Genomic DNA, 12653 nt, shown 5'->3' with positions numbered 1-12653 from the left:
CCCAAACTTTGTTAAAACAATATTTAATGCTGGACAGCAATAGGGTCGAGTTAACGCTTTTGATCTTCGGGACCGAATTAATAAAACGGCACACCAGCCTGGAATTTGTCTAACCAGCTGTAGTAGGCCTCCATTGCACCACACAACAGCTGCAGAGGAACACCACATTTAAAATAAGGACATCTCAAAGTGGCCGTTTTAAATATCTATGGCCTGGTTCTTATCTCACTAAATGATTTTACCCCAGTGTAACTCCATTAACTTCAGAGAAGTCACTCCTGATTTACATTGGTGTACAAGAACAGACATGTAAGAACTAGGGGCTTGTCCAATTCTTAGTGCCAGTCTCCGATTACGACTGTTTAATTTCTGGGCACAAGGAGATCATAGAAAGAGGCAGATCTCAGTGGAAGTAAAAGGAAGATCAAAAAAGCTGGCATGCAATTGTGCACAAAAATGCATAGGTAATTACGTGTCTTTTGCACATATTATTGTGTTTAAACATACAAATCGGGTGTTCGTTCATTCTCAGGGCCAGTTGTGGTCATTTTTACACAGATCTAGATTTGTATATGCAATCACAGTAGTTACACATGTAAAATTAGGTGTGCAATTGCACACCTGAACTCTTTGAAAGTCTGTCCATATATGATAAAACATATAGACAAGTGAACTCATGGAAATATGTTAGCCGTAAAGACAAAAAGAGCATTTACCATTACAGGGCTACTGTACAAAAATAGTGTAATAGTGAAAGTCATGGAACTCAAGAAATGTAACCCATGGAGTACCTCACACAGGGAAATGCTACTTGAGCCTAGGTTCAAATAAAATAAAATCTCACTTTTGGATGGAAACTTTTGGATAGTTACCATTAACTAAATTACCACCACCACATGAAATCAACTAAATTCAAACGAAAGTCATAGTTACAAGGTAAAAACAATGGGATGCACAATATGTCACAACAAACCAAAACCATAAGAGGCTACACTGATTCAGATTCAAACCTGAAAAAAAAAAAAAAAACCACACCCCTCCCCCCAAAGGAATCATTCACAGTACATGCAAACAATAAATACTCAGAAAGGAGTTCCTGTAGGGCAATCATACAACATAAGCCACATGGCTGCAACCTCCTTCCTGCATTTGCAACATTTATCACTTGATGCCGGATTAAAGTGGTTAGTTGTTTGAGTGTGCATATGTAATCATCAACAACAAACAGAGGCCATTTCAAGTCAAGATCACATTAAGGCCTTGTGCCCATACTCAGATACATCTGTCTGATCAGCCCAAGAGAGTTTTGTGCCTTCAGTCTTTTCCCATTAGCCCTCAAGTGTCCCCAGTGGCTTTGATTGTACAGCTAGAAGCATTTAGTAAATAGTCAATATATGCTTTTTAAGTAGCAGGTTTCCTCCAATCAGGTTTTACAGGATGGCACAGATTCTTCTGTGGGTTGAATACTCAATATGGTGTCTCTGCTTTTAAGAAACTGATAATTTAGGTACTGAGAAAATGTGTCTCATCCTTTTGGTCAAAAAACAGCAACATCTCAATCTGAAACATATGTTCAATGCAACTGGTTCTTTGTTTTTTTTTTTTAAAAATCCTCTCCAAATTCTGAAAAGTAGACTTGATCTGCCATAGCAGAGTCAAGGCTAAAACTTTCAACATCTTCTCTGTATCTTTCAGTGCCACTTCTTAACAATCTCTTTATTATTTCTAGTGAGGGCTTCATATTCAGACCTGAATTAATATGAATTAAGGCCTGAATTGAATAATTACAGCTTTACAAGTTTCATAGTTAAATTTTGTTTTCTCTAACAAGAGGCTGAAGGCCAGATAGAGTGACAACCATCTGAGGCTATTGACTTCAATGGAGCTATGCAGATTTGCACACACTGAATATGTGGGGTTTGCACAAACAGTTCAGACCTGAAAACAAGCTAATGTTTGAGTGCCTTAGTGGTTTAAAGTTGCTGATTATGCATGGTGCTATTCATCTCTCAGTGGAGAGCACAGTCATTAATTTCCATTTGGATAAACCAAATAAACCTCATCAAGAAATAAAAAGGAGATGCTTTTTAAAATAGACAGCTTGCATGTTAAATTTGGAATAAAAATAATTCTGTGCAAAACCCTCCAACCTAAGTAAAAAAAGTCCATTTGCTCGATTTTGCATGAATTAGGTACCTTTCCAGTTTTTATATTCAGCCTCATGCTGGTCTCAAAGCCATTGTAAATCTAGATAGACATCATCATATTCAGGACACAAAACAAAGCAGAGATGCAAAACCAACAATACATCTCAAATATGTGGTGCTTATAATGTCTGAAAAAAATGTAAAGGGACCTGGAGCATTTAAAAACAAAACAAAAAACAAAAAAAACAAAAACCAAAAAAACCCCACAACCTTTCCCACCATTTCCCGAGAATACCTTAGAACTACTGAGGAGGTAGCAGCATAGGGTCTTCAAGAATCATGGCCTTTCAGCTTCATGAAGAAAGGGTCTGGTTTGATTTATTGCTATATGATTTACTGCCACATCTGGCAACACAGGGCTGAGGGAGGTTTATGAGGAAGGAAATGCTGCTTGATGCTTTTATAATTAAAACAGACAATATGCGGACAGCGTGCACAACATAATTCTGTTCTTTGTGAACATTTAGTTCAAACCTGTGCCAGAACTAGAGAGGAGACTAAATCTAAAACTAAACTACAGATTGTTTTGGAACCTCAGTTTTATGCTTTTCATCATCCTGAATGGTTCATGGCACAAATTGAGGTACATTTTCTTCTTTAAATTGCGACTGTTTGTCTGAAAGAAGTTACCTGAGGAGGAGAGGTTCTTTCCAGGAAGAGTAATGAGCAAGTCCTTCCAGAAGAGAGAGAGAGAGAGAGAGAGAGAGAGAGAGAGAGAGAGAGTGTGTGTGTATGTATTATATATATATATAGAAGCGGAAATGATAAATGAAGGTGAAATATCACACACACACACACACACACACACACACACACACACAGTAATCACACTTTATGGCCAGAATTTTCAGAAGAGCTCAGCCATCGCAACAAGGGCCATATTTTCAGTAGACCCTCAGGAAACTTGGCCAGAGATGTCATAGTGGAAGCTGCTGAGCATGTTTGTAAATCTGGCCCCAATTCTGGGTGCTGAGCACTTGAAAATCTGGCCCTATGCACCATAAAAGCAGCACACTTTTTTTTTTTTCCTGAAATTGACATTAAAGGTGGGTAATGCTAGCAGCTGAGCTCAGACAGAAAAATGCTCATCTTCCCCTTCACTGCATTCTAGAAAAAGGAAAATGAAAAGTTCTCTAATGATTGAGTGTCTTGCTGGCAATTTGTCATTTGCACATATGCTCACCAACTGCTTATCTGGCCCCAGTACACCATAATGCCTGCAGCTATAGACAATTGGCCTGATCTAGTAGGACTTAACTGCAAGCTCTGAGCCAGTGTGTTTACTAACACAGCAAGACTAGATAGGTTGGATTAACAGGCTTCTGAATATTTACATCTGTGAATCTATAAAAGAATAAAAGTGCTAAAGTTGGCATGAGAAATAACCCTAAGAAAATTGGAAGTTGCATACCATAGATTATGCCTGTATATGTATCATTTCGTATCTAATTCTATGGAGAGTCCCTCGCAGAGTACAGCCTTTTCATTGACTTCACTGGGATTTAGATTAGGCTTCTTATCCAGTCTCCCGCTTATGTCCTAGGAACACAGGATATGTGACTGGAAGGGACTAGGTGATTGAGTCTGGTCCCCTGTTCTCACAGACAACCCTGTTATATAATCCTATTCAAAACTTCATCAGGCTCCATTTTAAAACTAGTTAAATTGTTTGTCCACAGTACTTCTATTGGAAGGCTGTTCCAGAACCTCATTGCTTTGATGGTTAGAAACCAGTTATGTTTCATGGCATGCAAACAGAAATTAGATAAAAACATAATACTCTTGCTGGAAGGCTGCAACATAACAGCACAGAAGATCTCCAAAACAGAAAAACAAGGCAGACTGCTCCCTAAAACAGAGAGCACAACTTGTTCCACCTTACTCCAGGCTGGTTGTTTGCAAACTGGCTGCTGCTAGGCACAGATCACACACCACACACACCCCCTTTACAGAGGCCCCTAGCCTGCAAGCAGGGCTAGGTTAAAAACAAACAAAAAAACCACATACCTGAAAATTAGAGCAACCTGCTACAATTTTAACAGAGTTTTCAAATACACCACAAAAGCTCTATTTAATTTTCAACCAAAATTTGTTCATGGCCAGTTTATAATTTTCTTGTACTTTGTTCAGCTCAACAATGGTAATTCTACAGTTTCTCTTGGGAGACTACTCAAGGGTCTTATTGTCAGAAATTTCACTGTTAGAAAATTTGCCCGACATTTATTAGATCTTCTTGGTGAAGGGCTTTCCTCATATTAGTCTACATTTAGGATTGTTGCGTGTTGCAGGAAGTCCTCAAATTGGGGCTGGAGTTCAGAGTCCCCTTTAGTTAAAGATGTAAACAAGAGTTCAGTATGAAACATGGCAAGGAAGTGCCCTTAGAGCTTCTGTTCCAAAGGCTCTAGAGGTGATCCTGGGTTGTTTCCATCTCACACATTAACTTTTTTTTTTAAAGTTAGAAATTAGAATTACAAATAGAACAACAACACTCCTAGATGTGACAGGAGTTAGTCAGTGGAAACATGCGTTATTCCTAAGATTCTCTGGATAAAGGAGAAGTGGCATACATACATTTTTATTTGGACTTTAAAACAGTCACTTGACAAAGCGCCTCATAAGAAGTAGCTAAGGAAGCCAACTAGCCACCCGATGAGTGGAAATACTATCATAAATCAGAAGCTGCTGGCAAAGAGAGAACATAAAGTGTACAAATAAGTGGTCATTTTCAATAAGACAGGAGGTTGATTGTGTGGTGTCCAAATGATCTGCGTTAATGATCTGTTAAAAAACCATCTGGAAGATGGAAAGTGACAAACAGAGGGACCTTTTTTAGTTTGGATGTGTAACAAACATCATTTCCATGTCTCAGCTGTGTTTTGACAACTCTGACTCAGAGCAGAAAGCAGGGTAACTCTGGAAGGCAGGAGACAAAGGTCTAGAATGCTGGTTGCCTGATGACCACAGACAGCTGAAAGTTGATTTTGCTGTCCCAGAGAATGTAAGTTCCTAAGGTGTACACCTTTTCTTACACTTTAAGAGGACACAGCCTTATCTAGCTCTCCTTTCAAAAAAAACTAAGGCTTAGCTATCACAAGATACATGTTTAGGTTTAAACATTTTTCTCAATGCTTTTGAGCATTTAAATAAATGTACTTGTTTTAAAGAACTGCTGAGTTGCCTTGGAAAATTCCTGTCTGTCCCCAAAGAGAGGTCACTCCAGAGGCACCCTTGCACAAAGGGGCCTGCAAAATAAGGGGGGCTGAGTACCCAAGTGCCTACTCTTGCTTCAGTCTTGGAGGTCCAGGATCACAGGATCCACACAAGGAAGGAGGTGTTGCACAGTCAGTGGGAAACAAATCAGGAGCACTCAAGCAAGCAGTGCAGTAGGCTTAAAGATAACAGGAAATGGAAACACTTTCTGACACTGAACTAGTTTCTGTGATTAAATCTGGAGAGGATTCAGAAGCAGCTATTGCAGGGCCAGATTGTACCCTTCCATTGGGAAGGTCTACAGGAGGGGGAGTCAGGAAGGAGGGGGGGAGGGGGAAAAACAAAAAAAAAAAAGCTACACCTCAGTGAGGTTCTCCCAGTGGATTTCCCTCCAATCTGTTCTAGCAGGTGAAGGACAGCATCACCAGCAGGAGGCTGAGCAGAATCTAAAGTTCTCTACAAGTAGGCATAGTGCAAATTCAAGCCACCAAGTTAGCCATGCAGGAATTAAGGATCAGAGGCCCAACGTCAAAGTTGCTTTCAGGTCATCATCTAAGGATTCTGGTTTAAATGTCTATCTGTACAGTCAATTTCAGGGCAATGCAAGGATAGGGGTCAGGCTGACAGACAGCAGGATCTTGGGTCTGGAAGTCAAGAGATTCATATTCTATTCCTAGCTCTGCCACTGACCTGCTGTGTGACCCTGGATGTGTCGCTTCAACGCTCCAAGACTGTTTCCCCTCCCACACTATTCCTCTTATCTATTTAGATTGTAATCTCCTTCGGGCAAAGCCTGACTGTCCCGGGGTGTTTGTACAGTACTAGCATCATGGAGCCTCAATCTGGTTTAGGCCCTCTAAGTGCTGCCACAACAACAGGTTGCTAGTATGGTAATACCAAATGTGAAGTCTCTGAATATGCCCACTTTGTTTCCAGAAGCCTGAACTGCAGCAGGCCAAGCTGAGTGCTTGTGCGGATAATAGAAGCCCTGTACAGTCTCCCCTTAAGAACTTGACACCACAGTGTTTATTTAATGTTGCAGTAGGTGGAAGCTTAGCCAAAATAGTATGTTTTATCTGGACAGAAATGAAGCCTTATATACTGAAATATACAGGAATAAATCTAGATCAACTGAAGCATTTTGGACTGCTAAACTGTATTGAGGGCTTTTAATTTCTTCACTGAATGATAACAGGCCTACGCATACTTCCCATATTTAGCTAAGAGTTCCATTAATGAAGTTCATATGGGATTTGTATGTGTTTCACATTATTTTAAAATATCTTAAATAAACACATTATACAGAAAGCTGATTAATCTTCAGAAATACTGGACATGTTTTTTTTTAAAAAAATCTAGGAAACCTGTAATATAACAAAAAGGGAACAACTGGAAACAGAGGCCTAAGCATTGTCCTTGTGCAGATCTCTTTCACACCTTGTCAGAGTGTTACACATTTCACTTGGATGTGTCTATTAGAAATGTCTCGGAGGCTGCTTATACATTACAATTGTCGATTCTTTTCTCGATTTGTGAAGAATTTGTATTGACTCAAAAGCATTCCCAGAAGTACTTTGAATAACTCTTTGTTTGCTGATGAATGTTTAAAGACCTATAGATAGGAGCTGTGCGTTTGACAGAAAGCGTTTGTACCAGATGTTGACTGTTGCTAAAGTCCAAGGCATTGAAATATTTTTCCTATCAGAAGGGGAGGTAATGAAATGCTTGGCAGCCCTTCCACAGATAAATAAGTAATGAACAAAATTAAGGTTTCATATTGAGTAATGACTTACACTGTAAGTAACCCCACTGAAATTACCGTGACTACTCTCAGAGTAAGGTATTAATCAACATGAATAAAGGTGGCAGAATCACGCTAATTTTGAGACTTGGCTATCATGATGACGGATGGTATCAGAAGTCGTTTCCAAGGGCGGGAAAAGAGAAAAACCCAAGGGGGAGCACTGGAAATAGAAGAAAGGAAAAATAGGCAAGGAAGGTTAATAAGTGATGAATACAGGACAGGAAGAAAAAGAGGGAGAGAACTAAGAAAGAAAATGAAGACACGCAATAAGAGGGGCTTCCAGCATTCCTGACAACTGAAGAATTGAAACATTAAAAAAAAAAATGGAGTATCTTAGAGCTGCTTGATTGCCATCTATAACTGGTGGACAGGATTTTCAGTTGGACTCTCTCTGCTCCCATTGAGGTCAATGAACACTGGGCCCTTTTGAAAATCCTATCTTTATGTCTAGATACGCTTCATAGCAACTGGTTCAAAAAAAAAAAAAATCCAAAGTGAATTAAAAGGAGAAAGAAAGATCTCAGGCTTTCCTGTCATTTTAGTAGTGGCCCTCAAAATGCAAGATTCCTGCTGGAGTCTTTCTGATTAGGAAATGATGACAGAGGACGTCAGGAATGCTACGCTACATCTGACAGACTCATCAGCTCTTGAATATACACAACACAGTTTTATTTGCACTTTATTGGGAGTGTGTTTTAGTTTAAAACTTCTTGGCAATGAGTAGATGACTCAGAAGGCTGCTAATGGTGAATGGAGCCTTTCACCTCCATCTCAGTGGTCATTCTGGCCCAGCAATAGGAGTGACTGAAAGCCTTAATCTAGTGACTATTCAATAGTCTAAATACATTGAGGTGGCAGGCTCAGTCCAATTCCTTCTTGGACAGATATCTACCCTGCACATCTCAGAATTAGTCAGAACATGTCAAAATTTGAAAGGGACAATTTTTTAAATCCAAATTTTCAACGTAAATTTAAAGGATAGATCAATATTTTTGTGACAATTCCATCCCATTTCTTTCCCAACTTCACACACAAAAAAAAAAAAAAAATCACTAGCCCAGTTACCACAAAGGAGCACTGGGTATTTGCTAACCAGACTGAACCCCCTGAGGTGGCCCAGGCAGGTGAAGGTTGAGGTTCACTGGTACAACAGCATAGAGAGGCTTGTACAGCTGTTGCCTTTTCTGTAGATACATAGAGGATTACAGTGTTCACACTGTTGATTCTTACCCTCATAAGCCAAAAGTAATTTTCAACAGTTTTACCAATAGCTATGCAAGTACAATCAAACCTTCTAAGGATGCATCTACAAAGAGATACCTGCAACGGAGCATAGATTTAGAGATTCAGGATCATGCTATGACACTAAAAATAGCCATATAGACATTTGGGTTTGGATTGGAGCTCAAGCTCTGAAGCCCATTGATGAGTTTCAGAACCTGAGCCCAAAGACTACACAGCTATTTTTAGCACCAGCCCTGTGGGTGAGAGTCCGTAGACCGATGAAGTGAGCTGTAGCTCACGAAAGCTTATACTCAAATAAATTTGTTAGTCTCTAAGGTGCCACAAGTACTCCTTTTCTTTTTGCGAGCACAGACTAACATGGCTGCTACTCTGAAACCAGTCTGTAGACCGGGTCTTTGAGATCCACTGCCATGGTGTTTTGAGGGAGAGGGAGGTTGGCTCTTTTTTGCACCATGTAAACATGCCTTAAGTGCATTAGGGAGCTTAGATAAATAGTTATCTCCCTTAACTTTGATTTTAAAAGGGTGGTACACAGATTCCAGCTGCTCCTCTTTGCTATGGTTTGTTACACAGTAGTCATTACCCCACAAATCCTGGTGACAGCAGCTCTGCTGGATGGAAAATTCAAACTAAGCCAACATTTCCAATTAAAGTTGAATGAAAAACCAGAAACAACATTTTCAGTGATTCTCACCATTTCTGACCAGCTCTAACAGTTGACTAAAGTCCTTTGCTGGGTCATGAACATAGGTACTTACGTGTGTGCGTGTCTTTAAGCAGAAAGTACACCCATTGATTTCAGTGCAACTACTTGTGTGCTTAAACACATGCTGAAGTGCTTTGCTGTACACAAGTGAGGCAGCCCCCAGCCAATCAGTAGAATACAGCTCTACTGAATAAGAAGGTGATGTTGTCTACCTTCCTTGCATCCCCCAGCTCACTATCACCAGTTTCAAAATCCACTACCCTTGTTAATTCATAAAGCAAGGTTTTTCCACATTTCTTATCTCCTACATTCTCTCCTAAAGCCCAGAAACAATTCCTTCTACTAAAGCACTCATCTCCCACACCATTTTAAGTTGGAAAGTCCTAGCTCCCTTACCAATTTATAAAAATACAGTGAAATCAGTACAACAGAACTTGTATGTCTTTAGGGTTCACCCCAAAATATCCCCAAACATAGAGTCTTGGCTGTGACTACTAGTCTCAGGGAAGTACAGAAGCAACTTCTCCCCAAGCACTGCCTGGGCTAGGGAGACTCATAATAGTAGTTTCCTTGAGGAGGAGTGGTTTGGTCACTGAACCCTCCAGGCAATACATCACCTGGAAAAGGGTAGAGAGGTGAAGGGATCAGTACCCTTCACCATCCCACATAGCAGGACCAGCACAAATCCTTAAAAGTAGACAAGGGCCCAGGAATAGCCCCCCATCAATTCAAGTGCCAAGTGGGGCAGTTTAAACACTGTCTTATCAAAGCTACTCTTCACAGATTACAAGAGACTCCCCCCATCTCTATCACATGGTATCCCCAAAGGCCCTTCCAGTCTGATTCACTCACCATAACAACTTCAGGTCTTCTTAAGCACCACCACACTTTATTCTGTTATATTTACAGTCAGTAGCCAGCATCCCAACCTCCTACTAGCAGTACTATCTTCTTTCAGGCTCCCTATTCTCCCCCAGCACAGCCTTCCTGTATGCAGATATAATCCCAGCTGCTGGGAGGTTGCTGCCCCCTCCATTAACCCCTCAGCTGTAGCTCTACTCAGTTAATTGGCAGCCTTGGTCAACTGCCTGTCATCCAGTTAAATCCAATCAATATAAATGGTGTGAAACTGAGTGACAGGGTTCTGAGCTGGCAACCCAGTTACGCTCCCCTAGACAGTGCAGTGTGCAAATTGTAGTCTAGACCCTAATGAGTATGTCTACAGTGCACCTGGGAGCAAGCCCAGCCTAGGGAGACAGGCTCCTGGCTAGCAAAGCTCAAGATAGCATGCTAAAAATAGCAGTGTGGCCACTGTGGCTTGGGCTTTCAAGCACAGAGGGTCAGAGGAGTCTGAGAGCTCTACTTGCAGCATGACCCACAATGCACAGACTGCCATTTCTAGCACACTGGCTCCAGCTTGCTAGCCCGAGCCTGTCTACCCCAGCTGAGAAGCTCACTCCCAGCTGCACTGCAGGCATACCCAGTCTGTTCCTACCATATTAGAAAACCACGTACATTAAGCAACATTTTTCCACCAGTCCCTTGGCTGATCCTTTAAGATAGGATTTGCCAAGCTGATTCAGATCTCTGGTCTTTCTAGTCCATCTGTTGTCTTGATTCACAGCTAGGGTTGCCAGGTGTCCAATTTTCAACCAGAACACCCAGTCTAAAAGGAACCCTGGCAGCTCTGGTTGGCACCACCGACCTGGCCATTAAAAGTCCAATCGGCAGCGCAGTGGGGGCCCAGGGCTAAGGCAGGCTCCCTGCCCGCCCTAGCTCTGCACGGCTCCCAGAAGCGGCTACCAGGTCCTTGTGGCCCCTAGGAACATGGGCGGCCAGGGAAGCTCTGCGTGCTGCCCCTGCCCCAATGCTGGCTCTGCAGCTCCCAATGGCCAGGAACTGCAACCTGCACCCCAAACCCCTTATCCCCAGCCCCACCCCAGAATCCGCACCCCGACGCAGTGAAAGTGAGTGAGGGTGGGGGAGAGCGAGCGACAGAGGGGACTGTGGAGTGAGCAGGGACGGGGCCTCGGAGAAGGGTGAGCGCGGGGCCTCATGGTACAGGGTGGGGCAGGGGTGTTTGGGTTTGTGCGATAAGAAAGTTGGCAACCCTATTCACAGCAGTAGTTAATATTGGATGCTCTTGAGAAAGAAGAAAGCCTCTCATCATACACCTAGATACATCTATATTAAGGGATTTGATTACCTTCATCATTGGCTTAGCTTGCATCAATGTTATTAGTAGTCATAAAATTAGCCAGCTCTTTTAAAAATCTAGCCACGCCATTTCCTCAGTGACCTCTTGTTTCAGTGAGTTCCCCAAAGTAGATTATATGATATATGAAAATGTATTTCCTTTTGTTGATCTAAAGTAGGATTGCCGATTCTGGTTGGATATATTCCTGGAGGTTTCATCACATGACATAACCTTTAATTCCTGGAGACTCCAAGAATTGAATATTAATCTTTAATCCCTGGAGACTCCAGGACAATCCTGGAGGTTGGCAACCCCAGTGTAAAGCCTACTGCTCTTTCACTTAATCAAGTGTGTCTTTGTTATAATCTTTTAGGACATAAAATAAATCTTAAGAGGACTCAATCACTTTCCAGAACTTCAGATGCGTCATTCATATCCCATCTAATATTTATCCTTTCCAGGATTAGTAACCATAGTTTTGTATTCTCCTTTGCCTCCACCTGCTCAGTATTTCCTAATCCTGTCTTCCCGGCAGTGTCCCAAAAATACAAAATAAAACAATTTGGCTTTATTGTTTTTTTTTCTCATAAATTATTCCATCCCTCCTGATCCTCTTGGCTACCCTGAGGTGTTGAATTTAGCCCTCAGCTGCAGCACTCATCTCAGCCAGCTTGGGTGGTCTGAGCTGGGAGAAGAGACAGGAATATATTATTTCTCTATGAATACATTAATGGCTCCATTGTTATTATCATCACAAAAGTATTTCACCCAGAGGCTAATAAGCATAACAAAAGTGACACCTCCATTTTCCTTCATGATAATCCAGTAATTCAGCCCCAAACTTCATCAGCTTGTCAAATCAATTATTGCCTTGTAAAATGTCCTTTAATGGACCCCTCCCATTGTTTGTTAATAAATCACTCATCTTCTGACAAAAACGTAAAGTCCTAAAGGAGTTCTGTTGTCCGTTTGGCAAATGTAAATAAGAGGGCTTTGGAGTTTCTCCTTCATAGTCAAACAGTTTAATAAAGTTACAGACATGACATGGAAAAAGCCCCTTCAGGACACTTAACCCATCCTCCTCAGCCAGTGCAGGGATCTTTCCCTATAATCCTGAATACTTTATCCAGTATAACCCTCCTTCCCGCCATGGGAGCTCTGTATATAAACTTCCATTGACTTTAATGGGGACAGAATTTCAATTATTGAGTTTATTTTTTTCCATTCGTGTTTCTCTCCTTCCTTGCCCTCACAGCCCCTCTGTGTTTATTTCTTACTCTTCCT

At 41.3% G+C, this 12653-nt stretch overlaps 1 long non-coding RNA gene across 1 annotated transcript; it reads right to left on the bottom strand.

The window, feature by feature from the left end:
* Positions 1–4755: 4755 nt before the first annotated feature.
* LOC122460000 lies at positions 4756–11786 on the bottom strand. The gene is made up of 3 exons (XR_006281005.1): positions 11776–11786; positions 5843–5852; positions 4756–5090 (listed from the first exon to the last, which is right to left on the bottom strand). It is a non-coding gene; the product is annotated as an uncharacterized LOC122460000 (long non-coding RNA).
* Positions 11787–12653: the final 867 nt, after the last annotated feature.

This window comes from Dermochelys coriacea, chromosome 4 (genome assembly GCF_009764565.3).
Source record: "Dermochelys coriacea isolate rDerCor1 chromosome 4, rDerCor1.pri.v4, whole genome shotgun sequence".
In the NCBI taxonomy this organism is placed as follows: domain Eukaryota; kingdom Metazoa; phylum Chordata; order Testudines; family Dermochelyidae; genus Dermochelys; species Dermochelys coriacea.
Note: the sequence above shows the minus strand (reverse complement) of the source record. Positions and strands in the feature narration are given on the sequence as shown.